The sequence below is a fragment of the Psittacula echo genome (assembly GCF_963264785.1).
Source record: "Psittacula echo genome assembly, chromosome: 2".
NCBI lineage: Eukaryota > Metazoa > Chordata > Aves > Psittaciformes > Psittacidae > Psittacula > Psittacula echo.
The window spans coordinates 66727213-66748765 of NC_137737.1; the positions used below are offsets into that span (position 1 = coordinate 66727213).

Here is a 21553-nt window from a genome sequence, read left to right on the forward strand (position 1 = left end):
CAAATGGATAGTTACAACTGTACAGGTACAATAAAATGATGACAACCAAACCAAAAATCTTACTACATTTCAAACAGAACAACGTGGCTGAGCATAAAGCAGCATTCTCAGAATATATGTTGACATTTTCACAGTTAAAATTCCTCATTTTCTATTATGGAAAGGCATTACATATTAAGAAACAGGGCATCTTATGGTAAGTGCAGAAATATATGTAAGTGTGTTTTCTTCCACTGAACATTTTTATCTTTAAAACCAAAATGGCTGGTGGGAAAAACAGTTTAGTCAGGACGTGGACTGGGACTGCAAGGAAAGGCAATTTTCGATATGTCAGATCTAAGGAAAGGATACCAAGCTTTAAATTTTTAATTAAACATTTTAAGCTTTCTTCCACATGTCTAGTGTTCAGATACTCAAAATGATTCTATTTCTTCATTTTTTTACATGATAATAAATGGTCTATAGCTCAGAAATAAAAGATCTTAACACAAAATACCCCAGACAAAACTTTCAACTTGCCAAATACTAGCTGTCTTTAAATAGCTTAATTGTAACATCTTTTTTATTATTACGTTGAAAAACATGTAAGGTAAGTATTTTCAAATTAAAAAATAAGAAAAGTAGTCTTGGAAAGATGATCTGTTCCTACTGCCTTGTGACTTAAGTTCTGCCTTCTAGCAGCATTGTTCTAAATGGTTCAAACTTACAACTGTAAAGGTTGTTTTTGTCTGTAGCGTCAAAGCACTTCCATAATTCTACTGCTAATTCAGAAGTTTCTGCAACTCTGACATAACTTTTTCTAAAGCAGCTAAAGACAAGCCGTGAAGAACAACCTCTATGACACAGGCAGATGGGAAGAAAACCAAACCCCTACCTTCCCTACGGCCTGTAAACTATGATGGAAGAGTGTGGCTGGGCTTACTGTTTTGTTTTTTTTCAACCCTGACAAATGTTCCATGCTTTACATTTTCCAGGATTTCAGTACTCCATGTGGTAGCCAACATGTGCTACTAATAGGAACGGAAGCTACCAGGTCACAACATATCAGCAGTATTCAAATTTTGACTCTGACATTCATGCTTTAAAAGACAACCAGACTAAATTAGTGCATCAATATTGGCAAAGTCAATGGTTACCATTGCTCACTCAAATAATAAACGTGATTTTATGGTACTAGATCAAATTGACACTTCCACACCAAGAAAGCACTGGTGGCTGGGTAAAAAAATAACTCTTCCAGACCAAACAATTCTGACAAAGAAACTCTTCTGATGTGTGTGTGTTTGTCTCATCTGTCTTCCTACAGCTGACACAGACTTGACATCAAGTGTGAAATCGACAGCCACCATGTTGTCAGCTCCAGCTAAAGCTGTAATGGCAACCGTGTTCACTCAAAACTGTTTTTGCAGTTTAGTCCTGCATTCATCAATGGCAGCATCAGGCAGGAAAATAACAGGTAATCTGAACCTGTGCTCATAGTTGTTTACCTTACCGTAAGAGATAAATTGATTTCTGAAGATTGCTATTCAAATCAAACTGACTTAAATGAATGCAACATTAGTTTTTCAAGCACTGTATTAGGCTGGTTTAAGCATATTGTGCAAAAACTAACAGGTTTTTTCTCATGTGTCCAAGACCTAAGTAATTAAATTAATTGAGATTAATAGATTAATTTATTGGAATAAAATACAGCTAGAGAAGTTTCACTGGTTAACATAACTAACCAGGTCATCTGTATCCTCATAAAAGGAGTGTACTTAACAGCTAAGACTTTTTCCTTAACTTGATGTTCACAGTTTTACACCTGCTCCTTACTAGGAGAAATCATTATCACTAAAGCAGTACGCAACTTATTAGGTCTATCAGTCGCTCAGCTCAGCACCTCAATGCATATAAAACAAAAAGAGACACATACACACACAGCAAACCGGGGAGAGGATGGAGCAGATGTGTGATGTTACTAATGCATCAGTGGAGCATTAAACAAGAGAGAAATACGAAAGGAAAGGAGATACAAAGTCAGAGAAATGAAGATGGGGCAGGGGTGGAGGGGAAGGGCAACTGGCAACTCAGATTGCCAAACACAGCTAAAAAATAAGATATGACCCTTTCTTCTGGATTTCTCCACTCTGGGAGAGATTAAACAAATGGTGAGGAAAAAACCAGTACTAACCAGGAGAGAGAAGTATAAAACAGAGATACAGAAGGCTTAGCCATATTGATACCAAACACCAAGAACAAAAAGCCACTGAAATAAAATCGGCGTTACTAAAAAAATACACACTACCAAACCTACTCTGTCAGAGGAAAAAGCCAAGAAACTGTAGGAACAATTACAAGTGAGTGAGAAAGCACATACTGCGTGACCATCCATGACTAAACCCTATGCCTGTAGTAAAAACAAAGTGACAGATGACACCTCGGATACATTATCTTATGCAAGCAAAGAAAACCCACCTAAAAGATGCACTGACATCAAAGTGACAGTGAGGAGTGAATAAAAAGCAGAAATTCAGGAAGCTGATAAAAGCACTCACAAGGGGGAAGGGAAAAAGGAAGGAGGCTGACTGAAGAGGTAAGTCAATGTAATTAGGGCTGTGAAACCTGTAAAATAAGCTACCTATGAGATCATTCCTTCAACACATGCAGTTGTATGAAATCTCTCTCTCACCCTCTCACCCATCTTCTTTTCTTTCAATGCATGGATGTCGCACAAGTCTTCAACATCTCCTGCGACATCCTGGGGCAGCAAGCACTTATTTATGCTTGTGCAGCAATACAGTATAAACTGAAGAATTAATTCCCCTAACATCTGTATCAATCAACTTCTGCCATTTGTATGCAGTTTAAAAACATTCCTCTTAAGGCCAACCAAATACAGAATACTTAATTTATCATATTTTCCTTATCTCCTGAATATGTATAAGGCTCTACTATAATTGCATTTTTAATTTTATTCTTCAGAATATTTTAGTAGTAATTAGTCACGAGTACTTTAAACCCCACATAATGCATGCACATTTCCTGAGTAGTGTAAACATGAAACTGATTTCCGAAAAGGTTAAATTTCTGAACTGTTACTTTATTTCTCCAAACAAAATCCTCTCTGCACTAGGTGTCATTTTCTATAGCAATGAAAATTACATGGTATACCTTTACAACAGGTATAGCCACCCATACCTGTAACAATTCAAAGCATTAAGATGAACCGTAAGCAGAGGTATACTGATCCTACCCAGCAGCCTGAGTAGGATCCTCTCTTTCATATCTAACCTCGCATAACGTGCCCCTCAAAGGCAGAACATCCACTACTTTTAGAGGAAGATATCATTAAAACACAATATGACCTTTATTAAATATGAATTATTTGTTCATAACACATTTGGCATGACAGTGGAAAAACATTGCCTTCAGGCCACCATTATATCTGCCCTGTTTCCTTCTCCTCCTTCCCGTCATCATACATCTGCTTTGTCAGCCCCAACAGCATCAAATTTCCATAGGCAAAGTGATTTGTTGCCTCCTTTCTAGAGCAACCAAAAATATTTTTATCTGATACTAACACAAAAATAAAATTACGAAGTTTAAGATTTAAGCTTTCAACAGAAATTGAGGCAGAGTATTTCTCATCTCTTAGATGCTGCTGCAGATTCCAACAGATGACACCACATCTGATTTCACCAGCTTCATACACGGAAGATTTCATTCACAGTCTTGAAAACCAAAATTTATTTTTTAAGTAAAATATTAAATTTGATGGAAATGAGTTACAAACAATATTATGGGATCTATACATTTGATGCTTAGACTTTGTGATGCCTCTTTAAAGCACAAATGAGACAGGCAAGATGGGGTAGCGAATAGCTACTAATAAAATAACTAAAAATAACTAATTAATAAAATAACTAATAATAATAAACTAATTAATAAACTAATAATAAACTAATTAATAAAATAACTAATAAAATAACTACTAATAAATAGCTAATAGTTGAAGAACAAACTCCTCACAAGACTAACACCGAAAAGATCTGATCTGTCCCGGGGCTTGGCTGACAACAAACCTTTGGAACACGACTAACATCATGACCATGATGTCTTCCAAGACAAACACACCAGAGGCAGCATCTGGTACATGCATCACCCTCATTATCCATTCCTGAATATACTAGAAATTACGAACAAGGATTGAGGTAGGTGTGAGAATCAACCGAGAAATACTGTTATGTTGGTACAAGTATTTTCTTCCAGGAATGATATATTAAGAAGGTGTTCATCAAGTGTTGAACTTCAACCTATTGTGATTTTTTTACAAACTATCAAATCTGCTTACAATAGCGACTAATGAGAACTGAAGTATGCACAAGGAATCACAGTAACATCATCATTACCATTTCATGCTCTATAAAACAGTAGATGTTTCCTAAAAAGCCTATTTTGAATCATGCTTGCTGATATTACTTTTAAACTATTTTTCATGTGTGCTTTTTTAATAAACAAGTTTCCCTGATAATATGTGTGTTTATATACACAGTAAATACAGTATCAACAGTTGCTGCTTCACAGAGAGACGAATCTAACCATAAGGTGATGAAATTTTGGTCCAAAAGTAGGGAAAAAAGCACTAAGACTTGATAATAAATGAAAACTATATTTTCAAAATAAAATTGTTAAATTTGGTGCATTAGTCAAGAAAGCAGTAAGTTCTTCACAACCAACCATAGAATATATACAAGATTATAGATTTTCATGAAGCATTCATTAGTTCCTTTCTGTCACTCAAATCCAAACTACCATTTTCCATGTAAAATGCTAGTTTGTCTAAATATTCAGAATAAGAGATTTTTTCACAACATTAATCTGGTTTAAATAAAACATAGATATATGTATATGTAGATATAGATATATGTGTAGATATATATAGATATATGTGTAGATATATATTTCATTAGTTTATTTTTATTAATTTTATATATTAAAACCTCTATACAGATGCAAAACCTGTAAGTCAATTCTAATAAAGACAAATGTGTAAGTGCACACTTCAGTACAAATGCACTGTACTCAACATATTACAAATAATGTCAATTATGAACACCGTAAGTACTAGAGAGCTAGAATGAACTGCATTTTGCTGAAGAAGTTTGCAAGGTAGTAGTTTCCACTTTTACCATTTGAAATAGGTCAGAAATTATACACTTGCATACTACTTGCATCAGTTTTTTAAAGTGAAAACTGTAATCATAGCAGCAGCTATTAAAGACTGATGGCCTGCTTTTTCTAACAGTAGCTTAATGCTTTCTCAGTGGTAAACTGAATTATGATACTCAGCCTCCGGGGAAAAATATGTCAGAAAAAAGCCTGAGAAAGATTGCATTTTGTAAGCATGCATATATAGTAATGTATTTATAAATTAAAACAAGAAATGCTATTCTTAAACCCACAGGTAAAATAACATACATCTACAGTGAACCAGACTAAAATACTATAGGCCACATCTGATGATTCTCTGTTTGGAAATATGCCTCACAATCAGATAAGGAGATAGTGAGTTCTGCTCACATTTAAAGTGAGACTTCAGTGTAGGGCATTTCACATTTAATTTTGTTTACATATTCTTAAAAAGTCTTAAGCATTTGAACATATTTCACCCTTCACCTTTATTTACCTATAGGAACAGATCTGTCACATGTGAGAGAAAGGCAGCAGTCAAATCAGCAGTACTGAAAGCATAATGTACATCCATGGAGTCATCAAGGTTATATAAACTGATACAGCATATTAATACCACTCCTTCCCTGCCTCCCAAAATACAAGCTGCTCAACCACCCTGTCATTACAAATGATATCTTCATTTCAGTGCTAGTAGAATAACCAGCAGAACCCAGAAACTGAGCTACCTTCTCTTTCAAGAAGAGATCTGGAGGTCAGAGCCAAGGGTTATCAAGTTAGTCAGCACAGAGATGTATCATTTGCACTTTCACTGACCCTGCTGCACTTGCCCTAAAGATGAATGCAAAACTTGCATTTTTCAGCTCACTCCCAAGATTTTTGTAAAGATATGAAATAGGAAGTCCTGCAGTAAATCACTTCTCAGATGTTACACAGACTGGATTGTACCTAACCAAGAGGTAACAGTACAAAAGAACAACATGAAGTAGCTGAGCTATAAAACATAAAAGAGCCATGTTAAAAGTAGCCATGAAAAACACTTCTCCAGGTAAACACACTTTCCAACTTGCAGACTTTAACAATGACAGTATGAACTTGGAGCCTCCTGAAGTGTAAGATTCCTAAGAGAAACAAAATACTTGTCCAATATAGTCTTAAAAAAAAAAAAAATCACAGCGCAAAGAATTCTTAAAATAGAAGCTTGCAAAGCGCATTATATTGTCAGAGCAAATCTGTCTCCATCCCACTAGAGATGCTAGCTCGGTGATCCGCATGCAACTCCACCTATCTTTTAAGGCAAAAACTGTCCTAGTACCACCGCTTGTGGGATTTAATGCAAAGCTCTGGCAGTTGTCCAAGAGTCTGGAAGGGAGGGCACACAGCATTTTCAAATTTTCTTTTTAGGTCATGACATAAGAGATCACACTGAAGTCCACTAACACTCCATTTACAACACCGAGGGAAATCAGTAACTTAAAGAAAAAAGGAAGGCACTTCTAAAAACAGTGCTATAGTGTACAGAAGCTTGATGCTTATGCAAGTTCTCTAATACTTTCCACAAAGCTTAGTAAAACATGAAACTGAAAAAACAGTTTATACTACATGGAATTGAAAACAAAGGGTAAACCAGTATATTTTTGTCCATGGCAAAGAGGCATTCCTAGCAAACAGAGATGTTTTTAAGTGGAAGTTTTAGGTGATGTGGGAAAAAAAAAAACCAAACATTTTTTTTAAACTTTATCCTGTCCCCTATGCTTAGAATATAAAAGGGCATGTTTATTACGGAAATGACCAGACCACGCAATCAGACGCATGCACATTTTAAAGTCAGTAAGTGGGATTTCACATGTGGTTATGTCTTCTGGCAATGATAAAATCAAAACACTTTCCCATATTTTTCTCAGATTTGTCCTTTTGAACAAAGTTAAGGGCTACATACAATCTTGCAGCTTTCATAGGAAATTCTTTCCAGCAATCTTAGCCAGCAGCCAGATGCCATATTGCCTTCTGTATCAAAAAACAAACTAAGAAGGATGAGCAAGGATATCACTGAAACAGGGATCAAATTCACAGAATATAGCAAAATTAACATTTTTATAACGAAGTTTCAGGTTAGTCAGACTAAATTTATACCATGGAGTTATTCATTCTCACCTTCTGTAGACAAAAGTGCAGCAGTTTCCAAGAAACTCAAAACCTCAGCAGTTTATGAAATAAACTTTTCTGCCCAACAGATTTCAGTAAAAGTAGTTCAAATACTCATGTTTTTCCTCCCCAGTAATTTCATAATTAGGGCAAGCCAGAAAACAACTGACACTAGACAAAATAAAACATTGAAGAGTATCACAACATAGACAGCATTTTCAGTGCTTGTAGGATTTAAGAAAGCCTCTTTGCTGAATTAATACTAGAACAGTTTAACACAATTAACAATCAGCTAGAGGCATACTAATCACTACAAAACAAAACCCCCAAACCACCCCAATACACACTGACCTTTCAGGAATTTTTCTCTTTTTCTTGGTAATTCCTTCAGTGTGTTTACATGCAAAAGTCTCTTTGCCTCCCCTGCTCCATCAAGAAAGCCAAGCTCTCCTAGCATCTTGCGAAATAAACTCTCTTCTCATAACTCAGTCATTTCTCTAACACCTCATTTGCAGCTGTCCACTGGAAATCTCATGATTGATCCATCCCTGCATGGTATTTACCCTGTTCACAGCTGAATTAATCTCAATAGTCCATTTTCCAAGTGCGACTTCATGACAGAGATTGTTCTCCTCCTGTATCATTTTCACTCATTAACCTGTCACTTGCAGAACTTTTTGGCTTGCTATTAACTACAAGAGGACAAAAATCTATAAAGTTATTACTATCATCTGCATGTTTTACTGTTACTACAGTCACCTGTTCTTAACACTTAAGTTTCATACTTGTGCTGCTGCCTAAACAAAATACAGAACATCCAAGGTAAAGCTGAATTAGACCTAGTACGTATTTTTCAAAGACTAATATTAAATAATCATATATATTATGTCTATCTTAAGCATAAGAATCATACTTGAAGAAGCTTTGCTTACAGAAACACAGACTATTTCTTTCATTCAAAAGCAGTGGCATACATGGTAAAATTTCCATAGTACCCATAATGTCAATTCAAAAAGCATTTATTTTCAAAGTAATTTAAAATGAAAACGTCTTCTTATCACAATTACCTCCTCAGCTGAACTTTCAAGTAATGCAAAGAAGACTATACAGTAAGAATACTGGCTTTTCTGAAATTCATTCATGACATTTTTAATACCTTTAAAAATAATTAAAAATACCTTTAGACATTGTCTTGCATTTTACAACTTTCCTTCTAAAACAAGTCTATTGCTCTTGTCTTGAAAATCATCAATATTTCAAAATTTCTATGAGATATGACTTAAAATACATTCTTTCTTTGGTCTGTGTTAGATAAAACCTTTGCTGTTTTTTTTTGTTGTAGAGTTAGTCCACAGTTCTTCCATATGACAAATTGATTTTCACTTCATGAATTTTAAAACAGTTAGACTGAATAATCGTTAATATGCAGAAGAAATCTTCAGTGGTGCAAAAGCACCCTGAACTGTATGCAGGGACACTGCAAGAGAAGGAGAGAGAAGTACCTCTTCTGGATTTCTCCCCATTCTGTAACTAGCAGAAGTTTTCATCCCAGTTAGGGCTCCCAAGATGTGCTGAAACCCAAGGACTTGGCTTTCTGTTCTGCCAGCTTTCCTACAGCTCTGCATCCAAAACATGTTCGGGTGTGATGAGAAGCAGATAATGAGTGACTGGCAGCACAACCCTCCGAAAAGGGAAAACACACATGTCACTCAAACCTCTAAGGTGGATAGGCTTCCTCCAGGCATACAGGTTTCTGGAGACAGAAGGTGAACTTGCGTGCCCTTCCTAAAAGACCCTGTGCTCCACCAACTGCCAGAAGCTGCATGCAAGACTAATTGCACAGACAACTCACCAGCACTCTTTAACTCTAAAACAAAGGTAAAAAGCCCGTGCTTCTAGCTCCACTGTATGGTTAAACTGGCTTAAAAAAATGACATTATAGCTATGATTAAGGCTTAGGACAGTGGGTTCTGCAAATACGCAATTCCCAAATCACTGGTGAGGCACAAAAACCTAACCTTATTGAAGTACCACCAGTTCTACTTCCTACCAATGTGAATGTGCAAGATACACTGAAAATTATCTGAAGTATTTTTAGTTGTCTTCTAAAGTATCTTTAGTTGTCTGTGAAGTGTGGGTTTTTCACTTTAATGATTGATAACCAGAGAAGAAATAATAAATCTATGAGGATTTAAGATTGCTATCCATGTTAAAACCCTCCCGAGCTAATGGAAACATTGGTGCGTGAGGTCTGGAGTGATTACGTAATCATCTAATAAAGCCAGAAACTATTTAAAATGAGACACAGTCAACTACATTTTGATCATGTCTCATTTATGCAACATCAAAATAGGATTTGCTGCCTTCTACATAAAAGGAAAAAAGGGCTGAGTGACATCTCCACAAGATTTTTATTTTGCCTTAATCCACGGAGTAACCCAAGTGATTAAAAAATGAAACAATGGTTCATTTAGTCACAACTGCTCTTTAACCTCTGTCTGCCTTAATTCACTCTGTTAGAAATATCTAACTTGGAAAAATTACCTACAAAAATATTTCACTGATTTTTTTAAAATGGCTCATTTCAAGTATTCAATTTTTATTACTCAATGCTATTTTCCAAAAGACTATTAATTCACCTGCCCAGTAAAAAACAAATAAATTACAAACAAGATGCTATGCTAGCTACAGTACTGGAGAACTGTTTGTACAGTTAAGCTCTAATGCCTTGATACAATTTGACACAGCATACATAACACTCATAAATAAGACAGGCAGATTTTTTTTACCAGAATATTTCCATTTCTATTCCATTTACTGACCAGGATAAAGAAACATTTGGAATTCTCACACTTCCATATATACACCTCAGCCATCCGTCCTTTCCACCTGAACCATTAAAACCTGAGCAGCACAAGTAGTTTAACACCACACTGCTGTGAAAGGCATGACTGAGATGTATGTAAAGACATACTACAAAGAAGGAATAAATTTTTTCTACTGCAGCTTTTGAAACAATTCTACTATTTCTGAATGATATGAATAGTATCATATTTATGGTACCACTACAGAAAAAAATAGTGCCATGTGAAGAAATGTTAAAAGCATATAATCTATTACTGTACATTTATTTAGCTACAAATCAAACTGATTTTGAAGTCTTCACTTCCATTTACATTTCTAATATGGAATAAAATAGAAGCAGCATGCCAAAAGAAAGAATACTGTCATTATAAAACTGTTCAAAAATTCATTCGCACCAAGATGCAGAGGCCACAAAAGCCTACAGCATTTGGTCTTTCAGCACCCCAAAAAAGTATTACATCTGATCCTGCTAGAGGAAAGCAATCTTTTTAATAGCAGGTAGATGAATATTTCTTAATTTCTCATTAACCTCAGCCTACATAGTGGTAAGCAAACAGATTTTCATAAAAATATAATAAACCATTTTTAGGTTTGTATTACTTTTACTGTCACCAAGCCATGGAAGAAAATGTGATTTAAAAAATTATAATGATCCTGATTACTAAAGATGTGATAACCTTTGCAGTATTAATATTGACACTACAGCTTCTACTTACTGCCACCTCTTTCCAGCAGTACTTGGAGAACTGATATTGCTAAAGCTCACATTTCAGAAATACTCTCCAATTCTAATCCTTATAGTAGTATAATTTCGAGGTTGGCCCACAGCCCATGCACAAAATAGCTATTCTACTGCCCAGGATATGGTTGCAAATAAGGAAAAAAAGATTCACAGCTGCACCACCATACCATTCACCATACTTCCATTTCAATTTCAGGAAACAACAGTAAGAAAAAAAAGACAACTTCTGTCAATATGTACCAAGTAGTTAAGGATACAAAACAGATTATACCAGCACCATATATTTTGCTTGCATAGTGGCCGAACCACATTTAGCAGAACAGACAGCAAATTTTGCCATCTTTAATAGGCAACTATTCTGTCTAGATTTATGGAAAATAACTACTATGATAAACAAACTATTTATATCAATACAAATATAAAGAGTTACCCCACATCAGATGACTTGCTTAAAACAAGATATTCAACTTCACACTGTTATTTAACATTAAGATCTAATTTAATGGTCTGAATTACAACTCATAGGTAGAGCCTTGATAAAGGCATGCTCCAACAGGTTATTAAAATAATGTAATAGTTCAATTTACTCTAATGGTTTGGTCCTGGACATCAACTGAAAAAAAAGAAAAATAAAAATCCACGTGAATTGTAACAGGAAAAAAAAACCTCTTCCAGTGGTTATATAAAGCAACATAAAAAGAACTGGAGAAGAAATCCACATCTTATTTCCATTTCAATTAATGCACAGTTCTAAGCATCATTAGTTACAAATTAACATCATGAAAACATTTTTAATGGCATTATTAAGAACATTGTTTCATATAACATAGGGTGCTCATATTGATGTAAGTTACATTAATTGCTTCATTTAAGAACTTATGTTTTAATCATTTATTATTTTATTTATCTGAAGGAAACTAAGAAAGCCTGACTGCACCTATACAAATGAATTTACTGCTCTAATTTTTTACATTTGGTTTTATCTTCAGATATTAATTCTGTCTCCCCTCATCCTCTAGTCTTGCCCCACCCTCAGACAAGTCTGCTTAAATTTTTGCTATGTATCTGTATTCTTTTACTAATTCTGATTCATATTAATGTGACAATAATGCAAACCAACAGAAACAGACAAAAGCAAAGCAATAAACAAAAGCCCTGACAAAACAGATATTTAGTCACTATTTCTTTCAAATTTGCAAAATCGAGTTGGTAATTAACCTCCCATTTATAGCACACCCTTTACAAACCAGGCAATTGTGGCAGCTGAGGAAATTAATTAAGCTAACTTTGATTCAATTTTGAATTTTACATTAGCTTGGCAAATTAAACTGACAAATAATAGATGTGATAATAAAGTTCCACCTACATGAATTCTTTTGAGTATCCTCAGGGGATCCCGGAGATGACATGGCAGTAAGAAATAAGCAAGTAAAAAGAAATACAGTCCTGGTCAAGTGAAAGCTCCAGTTACCAAGCAGCTTCACCGATGCACATCTTCACTGATGTAGAACAAAGACCAATGCTAGAAGGCTGCTTTTTCAAAGGAGTAATACTGTGACTGCCAGTTTTCAATCGGTCACTTGCACACAGATGCATACACATGGATACTTCAACTCAGCGCCTTTCCAGAACCTGAGAGCAAGCTACCAGCAGCTGGGCTGTACCAGAAATGCATGCATGTATTTGGGAAGGTACCACATGCTGCTAAATAAAGGGGTGATACAAAGACAGAAATCCTCCCAGCGGGTTATAATCTGATAACATGCAGTTACAGCATGTGTTTATTTGGCAGACAGCTAGAAGCCTTTGAAAATAATTTAGAAGCGAGGGGAAAGGTACAGAAGGGTTCCAAATTCTTTTTTTATTAGGGGATGGTTCATAAAGCTCTCCCCTCAAATATTTTTCCTTAACATGGCTCAGCTCAGATATCCCACAAACCAGATCACATACTATTCTTACTTCACACATAAAATATTAAAAATCTAGGATGGGCTATTAAGATAAATTAGGATCAGTCTTCTCTACTGAAAACTGATTTTTTCCTATTACATATCCAGACTACATTTTCATGAAAAATTCAAAACATGGTTATGCAGTTAAAAAAAATTACTGAAGCAGCATACGACAGAGAATCTTCGGTTACAGAGATGTTGCAGTTACACAACGGTGCATTTATGTTTCCAAAACTGTAACGCGTTGCTCAGAATTGGGAATGCTGATACGCACTGCCTCTTCAGTTTAGGAGGGTGCGCAGTACTGCCACAAACCATGATAGCCATAACAATTCCTTTCTTTTACTTAAAAAGATCACATTTTGAAAAGCTTCTTGGTGACAATTATCAAAATACAGAGTACAGTTGTCATCGTTAGAGGAAGAATTACCAAGAATGTATGGGCCTACAAGACTCGCATTTATTTCACTGAAGAAAATAACATCATAGATATCTATGGGAAAGATTAAAAGAATAATAATAATGACCATGAGATAATCCCAGCATTCACTCTGGACTTGGGTAATTAAAGGATGAATTCAAGTTAGAGCTGCAGACAAAATCGGATTCTATTTTTTTCACTTCACTCATTTAAACATTATAGACAATGAAAATATCACACCTTTAAATGCTTCTTTTCTACATAAACTGAGTATGACAAGACTTATGTTGCCATGAAGTTTTTTCTTATTGTCTACACAGTTAGCTATTCACCCTGGCAATAGCCAGAGAAAAATCTCTATTGTTGTGATGGTCCTTCACCCTTTGCAAAACCAGGATTCTGAAAGGCTGACTCCAGCAAAGGGCCAACTTCTACTGCAGCCAACTGGAGAGGTACCTGCACATCCAAGAGCTATCTTATTTTAAGCTGCAGTGATGTCAAAATGTTGTGATACATCTGACCTCCAAAAGGGCTTCTGACTTAGCGCAAAACTAAAACGCAGTAGGAGGACTCCAGGAAAAAAAAAGCTACATAAATGCAGCAATATTAAAATTCATTGGGAGAATAAACTAGCTCCCTCAAAATACAACGCAATATAAGACAGGATGAAAGAGCTTAAGGCTGCCACATTAAAAAACCACAAGATTCGCTAAAAATACACGTAGATGAATTTTAAAAAAAAGAAGAAAGTGCTCCTACCCTCCACTCTTCCCCAGTCAGAATTAGCATTAAAAAAAAAATCTGATAAACAGAGGATTTTAGCAGCATCTGCAGCATTAGCATTCTGTGGGTTATATTAACTCATTGTCTGAATACTACTTTCAGGTGAGAGCCATTACAAAATCCTGAAATCTACCTGAGCAAAGATATTACAAACAAACAAATAAACAGCACTACCAAATTAGCGACTTAGAAGGTTACACGACAGTCACAACACACAACAAGAAGTAAAAAACGCATTTAAAGCATTAAACACAGAAGCGGTTTGGGGTGACAGAACCAAACCATATCTTTGATCAGCTGAGCTGCAATGGCATACAGTCTTTGTTCCAAGGACATCTGATTATCTAGTTTTTTCATAGATAGCCTGGTGTATTTATAGCATCCCTTGCTAAATTTTAGGTTTCCTTTAAACACTCTACTCCCTATTTACAGCTTTGGAAATTCAGACCCATTTTTATATATATATACACCACATATATACCATATATGGACATATATACCACCACATATATATATATCCACATATATATATGTATCTCCACCTTAGAAATGGATGTCATTTTATGATTGACTAAGATCCATCCTCGCCTGTAGTGCCACTATCATAGAAGCTCTGTTTTTAACTCACCAGTGGAAAACTAACAAAAAATAGCTAGATGGGATATAATTCCCCATCATATCAGATTATTAATCTAGTTGACAGTGCAGCCCACCTTTTGGCAAAACATAATGGGAAACAGCATTCCTGATACAGCAATTGAAGATAAAATTGTAGATATTTTTTCCTGAAGCTTAAATACACTAACCCCACCCCTTTTTCGCCCCTGCCATTGAAATGCAAATTCTATTTTTTGCATAGAAAATGCTGTTGGCCCTGAAGACTTGACGCTTTGTAGGCATTAACCTATTAGGTAACAAATTTATTTCCAGCCACCTGCAAAATAAATGCATACACAATATACTATCCTTTGTAGTTTGTTTCACCCCAGTCATAATAATTAATCCAGCAAATGTTTTGTTTTCTTGTGAAAGGCAGCTAATAAGTTTTCATGTACACCTAGTGCTCAATACAATAGTGTTGCAACTCAAAAAGAAGTCATGTTTAAGTGGTCAGCAAGAGGCAAGCAATCGTTTTTGTGCTTTCTTATACCACATGCAACTTCTGTCAAGACAGAAAATTGAAAAATCCCACTGTTCTTGGGTACGTATTTATACCCAGAACAAGTTCTGAAAGTATGTCATTAAGTCTGATAACACAGCCAAATAGAATGGGAGGTGTGAAACTCAGCATCATCCATCTGCAGGCTACAGGAATGTATATTTAAAAGCTTTTATGTATCAATGCTGGTGCTATCTGCCCCAAAGTATAAAGCTTTAATTATTTCTTGGGGAGGATTGAAATAATTAAAAGACCAAGAGTGAACCTTTTTTAAATTTCTCTATTTAAAAGAATTTTTTTTAATTATTTTTTTAAAGGCTTAAAGTCCATACCTATCTCAAAGAAGGCAAAAATCTGGACAGAAGTTACAAGTAGCTAGCTTTACAAAACATGTCCTGAGAGCTACACAGATGTGAATCTGCAGCCCTGAAAACACAAAAACCAAAACCAAACAGTAAGGTAGCTATAAAGACACTTTATCATTTAGGGGTTTTTGCTATCTGCCTTATCCTATCACACTAAAATAGAAGACTTAAGTAGCTAAACTTATTTATCTTTCACTCAAGGTTTGACTGCAAGTTTCCAAGTCTCAAGTATTTCCATTGTCAAGAGAACAGTCTTCACATATGGGAGTCTTGGTTAATTCTTGCCACAGACAATATAGGACATCCAAAGTTGTAAGATCCTCCTCCCATAGTCTAGATGGGAAAAAAGCTGGTAACATACATTATTAACTAGAAATCTACCAACATCTTTTCAGCTCATAGCAAAATAATGAGGAAACCCCCTGAAACCCGAATATCCTTGAAATTTTTTACTCCACCTTAGCTTTATTATAACAGAATTAAGCATTTCCCAACTGTTTTCTAGGATGCCAAAAGAAGACTTCCCTTCTTTTCTATCTGTGCTACAAGGTTTAAATATTGACAGTTTTGACCATAGTCACCTAAATAAATTCTAAAACAATCAGGGAACACTTGGAGCACAAACACTGCCTATTTTCCATAGCGTGTTTTGGAAGAGGCACCTAAACAACCAAAGTCACCCTCCCTCTCCTATTCAAATGAGTAATTGAGATGCCAAAAATCACAAAATACAACAATTAAAATAGAACTCTCTTTATTAACTAACTTGGTTATGGACACAGTTTGTCCATAAAAAATTCTTCACAGTAATTAAAAAACTTGAATGTCCCTCATGTTACAGACTCTGGGGCAGTATATTTGGAAATGTTAAATGGCTGGTATGATTTTCTACCACAGTGTCATCTACTCGTGCTCAGAAGAAACATACAGGATTGCATGCTGAAAATTACAGCTCAACTTCTAGAACAGCTACATCACTGAATGTATGAGCTTTGTTAACCACAACCTGTAAAGATCTCCACTGCATACTACCCATGCATCTAGAAGATAGTGTGAAGATTAGGAAAAAGTTGCTTGACAGCCAGCAGAATACAGCAGGATAAAGAGGATCCCCAGACTGGAAGACAAAAAAACAAAACAAAAAAAACAAAACAAAACAAACAAAAAAAAAAAACACACACACACACAAAAAAAAAACCATAAACAAAAAACCAAACAAAAAAAAACCAAGAAAAAAAACACCACAAAAAGCAAACCAACAAAACAGTTTGACACACTATCTGTTGAGGCGAGTAGATTTCACAAGAAAGAGAACAAAAGGATGGAGTCAACAGACTGCTACAAATACCATGTGCTCTTAGAAAACAGAACAGTGAAAGCCAGGAAATTAAAGTATAGATACAAACATTTAAGTTACTGATGAAAGGACTGGAACATTGCAACTTCAACAGAAGTATCTTACATGCATGAAGAGGGATGACAAAAGATCTGCATATCAAATGCAACCCAATGACTTAATCTTGGAAAGAGAAGCAAGAAAAATTACCTCTTTTCTTTACAAGCCTCATTCTCAGAAATAGTATTTTAATGGCAGAGGGGCTGAAACCAGATGATCTTTAACGTCCCTTCCAACCCAAACTATTCTATAATTCTATAAAGCTCTCAAAACTTATTAGGACTTATTTGGGAGAGATCTCTGATGCTAAAGGGCTGAAAACCTATTTTGTTATACTGTAAACAGAAGTGCTGAAAATGGTCATACAACTTGTTTCCCTGAGCTTGAATAAAACTAATCCTGTCAAAGCTTAGAAATATGCATGACTCAGCTGCCAAAGCCATGTGCCTATCTGCTCTTACAAAGTTTTGCTACCTTTCATTGTCCAAAAGCACTGTGTTGCTGATTTCTAAATGGCCTCTATTGCTTTAGCTTTCTATCCAGAAACAAACTGAAAGCCTTTAATCCTAAACATTTGTTGGTTGGTTGTTTTGTTTGTTGTGTTTTTTCAATAAAAAATGGACTTTTATTAAATTTTAAAATCTATCATGTATATAGTTCCCATTTGGATAAAGTCTGAAATCAACTTAGCAGGGTATGTTACTACAACTGAGCATAAGGTAACATAACAGCGTAACTGCTCCTGCAAGCAATTCTCCAAACACTGAAACTGGTGCATGTTAGGAAGAAGCTTGCAGGCTACTTTATATGGCAGACTCCATGTTTTAATTCATTAATCCATCATCTTCTACAGCAAAGCTTTCTGAAAGATAAATTACTAAAATAAATGAACTAGACAACCTTTCAGATGTTTTGTCCTAGTACACACTCACACTTCAGGTACGCAAACACCCGTGCTGTAGCAGTATCAACAGGGACACCACACACTCACTCTTCTAACTTCTTCAGGGAGATAGGTTTAATATAAAGAAGCATGAAAGCTTCTAACCTTTACTTTCTCAGCATCACAAATTACTAGTATGTTATGCTTACATTGTAAAGCAAACCATTGAGGTTGAAAGAAAGGAGACTGGAGAGGTTTGTCCTGCCCCTGTACACTATGGGTACGATAAACAACAAAGAAGAAGGTCTGACCCTGTAAACAGTCTTAAAGGAAGAAAAAGAAAATCTACTTTTCATGATGAAAGAGAGTACAATCTGTAATACGAATATAAAAAAGGCAGGAACAAATTCTAAAACAGTACCTCCACTGACAAATATAAAAATAGTCCATTATTTCTTTAAACAGTATTACATACTTGTTTCATGCTACTTTAAGGTAATAACATCAATGAGCAAGAGTGTTAGTGGATTCTCAACAATTTTTACATGCTGCAAGCAGGCACATACACTGAGCTTTGTTTAAGCCCCTTCTGGTATCCTCAAAGAATACACCTATAGGTCAATAAATTACCACTTTGTATCTTAGTGCACACAAAAGGAAGATCTAGATGGAATAGGAAACCATTCTGTATCTTGGTCATGTGAAAGCTGATTTTGTTTCAATATTAAAATAAGTCTTTGGTAAATATTAGGTATCCAAGGGTGCTTAAAATGTTTATAAGGTTATACACCTTTGAAGATTTCATAAATTTAGTGGTCCCATCCAGACTACACCTAGTGCACCTATGTATATTTATACATACACAAAACTCCAGGACAGTAAAGTTTTAAAAGAAATCTGTAAGACCTGTGAAGCCATCCACCTGCCTTGCAAGTCAGATCTGCATTCTCACAGTCAGAGTCGATATATAATTATATATATATAAATAATTATATATAATAGAGTATATAACATATAATAATTTCTATTTTTTAAATGAAAATGTTGGATCACTGAATTCAAGTTTCAAGTGATGTGCTACTGTGATCCTCACAGACTATACAATTCAGTTTCTTAATGCCAGTAAAACTGACTTTCTATTCAGAGAAGGCAGGAGAACTCAGTACTGGTGAACGCGAGAATTACATCCGGACACTGAAAAAAGTGCACACAACCCTCTTTTTACTCCCTCTAGCAAACATATTTAAAGAGTATTTTTGTGGTAATTCAATTTCTACAGATTAAGACAGAATGAACTTATATACTTATGAAACATACTTTTATGCAAGACATTTACCATTCTTAATCTGGAAGCCAATGCTTTTCAGCATATGGCATTCAAGTTCACAAAGAACAAGTTACTATTATGAAAACCGGCATTTCTGGTCTTTTCCATTAAACCACCATTTAATCTACAATGGTTTCAACTGCACATGCATTGAAAGATGCAAGTGTATATTAAGGTATTTTAAAAGTTCTTTCCTAGCCCCTGTGCTGGGTATTTTACAAATTGAAAGTTTATGAACACATTTCACTCTGGGCAGTTATGCAAGGATCAAGTAGTTGAGGACGTAAGTCTATACTTGCAAGTCTATACTTGCAATATAAAAATGCAATGAATCATTTACCCAGCTACTTAACAGATTTCAGTTGGAATCAACTGTTCTTAAATACAGCAAACCCGAATTATAAGCAAGATAAGATCTTAGCATAAAAGCTTTACATAATGGTACCAATACTTCCTCACCTCAACTTTAAAATGTCTTAGGTAATGTACTACCAGAAGTATTTGGGTTTCAGATGGATGTATCACATTGTTAACTTACATGTGCCTCCTGCGTTTGCTGCTGTCTTTTCCTTCTTCCATGTCAGTATTTCTATGGCCATCTACTGAGTTATTTCAGCATGATCCATCAACCAAAACTAAAGTAAACCAAGTGACAGATAGTTTTTTGTGCAAATCTAGAGAGCCTTGGAAGAAGCTTAAACCAGAAAAACACAGGAAGGAGCCACCAGTCAGACTGAGCAAAACCGGTGCAGCACAGAAACATCTGTCACTATGTAATCATGAAACCTTAACAACCAGGAAGCTCTTACTGTCCTTGTTTCTAATCAGCTGACGAAATATACGCCAGATACTCAGAAATTGGCTGAAGGTCCAAAAGGCTGGAAAAAGACTGACTGAAGCCAATCTAATGAACACCTCTACTTCATAATACAGCATCAAAAATTACAAATAGCATCAGATCTGAGATAGAACAACTTAATAAGCAAGAAAACTTAAAAACATTTCCTCCAAGTGTGTTATTTCCACACAGCTATGCAATTGCTGCTCACTATTCTCAATTTCCTCAGAAAATGTCAGGCAAGACAGTGCAAGCCAAAGTCAAAATACAGTATCTATTTTAAAGTACGTTCTTGCTATCTTACAGAAAAAAACTTTGGCTGCTTGATATGACTATTCTTGAAAGCTTGTTAGCTATCACTCCTCTCTCTTCATTCAGGTATAAGCTTGTCCATCAGCTTATTGTACAAAAAAACCCACAGAAATTAGGCTGTTATTTAGTATTTATTTAAAAATATCTGTCATTCTGTGCTTTTCCAGCATTCCATAGCTTCTGCCAATTCTTCTGAGTGTTGTGAGAGTAAATTTTATCAGTTGGTTCAAAACCGTCCAACAGACCTAGGGTATCCTCTAACCTGGTCTGTCTTTGTTATAGCACGAGATCCTGCTCCTTCCCATTCATATTGGCTGCATTAGCCACAGACTGCAGTTGAACTTTTCAGCGAAGATACATGCAAAGAACTTCACTTTTTTTTTTTTTTTTTTTTTTTCCTTGGCATCTGTTTGCAATCTTCCCTCTGTAGTAAACTAAAAACCTTCTCTTGGCTACCAAGACAAGCCTTTGGTAACTAGGATTGGAAATGTGTATGCCTTTGTATCTATTACAGAAAGTTACATAGTTTGCTATTAATTTCAAGGTCAACACACAGCTATCACCTTCCTCTTCCATTAAAGTAATTGACTTTGTAAAATAGTTTTACAATCTCTATTGTAAAAACAAGAAGCAAAGAGAAAAATAATTCTGGAAAACATCCTCCTGGCTTCCAGAAACTTAAAACACCTAATCAATACAAACAAATGAAAAAACAGATTCACTGTTCTCACAAGTGCCAAGTACTCCAAAGAAGTTGTCTTGCTCCGGAACACAATGAACCTAACATTATTGTTGGTTTTCTATTAAGCTAGTCTGCGTTGAAAACTATCAAATCAATCAAAAAAAAAGGGTTGTTATGGTAAGCTACAGATAAAGTGTCATTTTATATCATCTGTGTTGCTTGTCTGTTAGTGTTAGCTTTATTATTTTCCTTTTTCAGCGTTATGTAAAGACGAGAAAGTAATGAACTGAAAAGGCAGAGGAATGCAGTTGATAGAAATTGCCATTCCTTCTTTCAAGACACAGTTAATTGACGTAAGTCAATGTACTTGACTTCATTCTCATAAATAAAGACTAGTCACCAAACCAATCACACCTTATTACAAGCAAAAGATAATAGCAATTGTCAAGCTGATAAAACATTCATATTAGTAGGTAGAGGAAGCCTGAATTTAAGATCTACTGAAAATGAT

At 35.4% G+C, this 21553-nt stretch overlaps 1 protein-coding gene across 1 annotated transcript in view; it reads right to left on the reverse strand.

The window, feature by feature from the left end:
* The window catches only part of DTNBP1 (dystrobrevin binding protein 1), a 71790-nt gene that overhangs the window by 18025 nt on the left and 32212 nt on the right, over positions 1-21553 (reverse strand). The gene's annotated exons all lie outside the window — the stretch shown is intronic.